Below are 2167 nucleotides of genomic sequence, written 5' to 3' on the forward strand. Positions count from 1 at the left end.
GATGTACAAATGCGCTTTACACAATTGATGTGTGTATGGATTGGGATAACAGTTGTATGAGCCCCTAATAAAATGTTAAAAAAGAAAAAAAAAGAAAGAATAACACTGTTATAAAATGTAAAAAAAAAAGACATGCAGAGACAATAATAAGCACAAAAACACGACAAAGCAAAAACAACAACAAAAGAAAACCCAAAACAAAGCAACAACAACAAAAACCCAACAACCAAAAAAGAAAAGTCTATAAAACGTTCCACGTCTGTTTGTTGACCTCGATGAGCGTTTTCTGGTAGAGTCTGATGGGGTGCCAAGCCCTGGCTCCAAACTCTATTTTTGGCATTCCTCGGGAACTTCGTTGCTTTGCTCCCCTTGCTCCTCTGTTGCACATCTCGCCTCAGTGTGGTGGGGTCAGATTCCGCACAATTCCTGCACTGTGTCTTCAGTGTTGTCCCCCATAGCAGTATGGGTCAGCGAGGGACATTGTATCTCATGGTGGGGCCAGCCCAACTTGTGTTTTCTTATCCATTCTGTTAGTATCTGTCTTTTAACTGGTGAATGTAACCCATTCAATGCTGTTATTGATAAATATGGTTTTATTACTGTCATTTTGCTATTTTTGTGGTGTTATTTTCACTACTCGTGTTAATTTTCTGTGCTGTTTTTTTGTTTGTAGAGTTTCTTGTCAATTTTTTCTTTGCTTTTTTATTTTTATCTTTCTGCTTAACAGGATTTTATGATTTTCTTCATTTTTTGTTTTATTGAGGTTTGTACATCGTCTTTGAAGTTCATTTAATTTTTATTGTTTTCTTTCCAAGTTTAAGAGAGCCTATTGTCTCCTGGGGACAATTGGATCCAACGGTTTATTATCTACTTTGTTTCCTATACTCTTTTGTTGCTGGCGTCTTCATTGTGGAAACGTTTTCTGTGGTTCTGTATTTTGATTCGCATGGTTTTGTTTCACTTTGTGTATTATTTAAGTAGGATCGTTTCTTGATAATAAAGTCTTGTATGATTTTAAGTTTCTATCTGTTGTTGATTCTCTGTTCAAAAACTCCTTTTAATATTTTTTGGTAAAGCTGGTGTGGTAGGCCAGGTTGATTAAAGAAACAAATCCAGAGACACGCATAAATATATAAAAATGAGCTTTATATCAAGAAGTAAAACATCCCAGCCTAGCCCAACTCAGGTCCATAGGTCTGAAACTACTCCCTAAGTCCCTCTTTAGACTCAACCACATGGAGTGATGCAGAATGCTGGAAGATCACTGGCCAGTGGGTTCATAGTTGTGTGGATCCAATGGCAGTGGCTACATCACAGGGGTCATGCACATCTCAGCGTGGCTCTTCAACAGGAAGGTGAAGGCAGGGCTGGGGTGGGGGTGGGGCTGGGTTGGTTCCCAGGATCCTCTTTATGGGAAGCCCAAGCCAACAAGGAGGTACCATCAGGCTGTGACCAGATTGACAGGATAGACTCCACTCCTATACTTCTTTATATCAAGTTGATAAGTAATTAATGTAACTACCACAGCTGGTCTTGTTTTTACAAATTCCTTTAGTTTTTCCTTGTCTGGAAATGATTTTATTTCTCCCTCACATTTGAGGGATAATTTTGCTGGATATAGGACTCTTAGCAGGCAGTTTTTTTTCTTTTCTGTCAAGATTGCCTACTCGCCTACATGATTTCCATAGGAAAATCTGAGCCTATTATGATCAGTTCAACTTTATAGGTGATTGTTCTCTTTTCCTGCGTTGCTCTCAGGATTCTTTTCTGATCTATAATGTTTTCATTGGCTGCATTATTAGAGATAAATTTCCAGGCTTTTCTCCCTAATTTGGCATTCCACTGACACTGTTCACCCTCACAGCAGCACCACACTTCCATCAATAGATTAATGGTGGCTGCACGTGGGTGCATTGGCCAGTACTCTAAGCTGGGTGTCCTGTATTCAAGAGAACTGTACCACTGAGCCACCACTGTCCTCCTCTTGAGGCTATCATTTTTTTGTGGATCACAAGTCCCTTAGCGATCTCCCAATTCCATCCCAGTCTTTCAGTGGCAGGGGGCATGCTGAGTCTCTGGGGGTATTGAACATTTCCCACAAAAAAGCCCTTGAAGTTACGTCACCTCTAAGATAGACCCCACCACCTGCCCAAACCCGTATCTTATT

The sequence above is a fragment of the Echinops telfairi genome, unplaced genomic scaffold (assembly GCF_000313985.2).
Source record: "Echinops telfairi isolate 266 unplaced genomic scaffold, ASM31398v2 ScPeMD7_60;HRSCAF=208, whole genome shotgun sequence".
In the NCBI taxonomy this organism is placed as follows: Eukaryota; Metazoa; Chordata; class Mammalia; order Afrosoricida; family Tenrecidae; genus Echinops; species Echinops telfairi.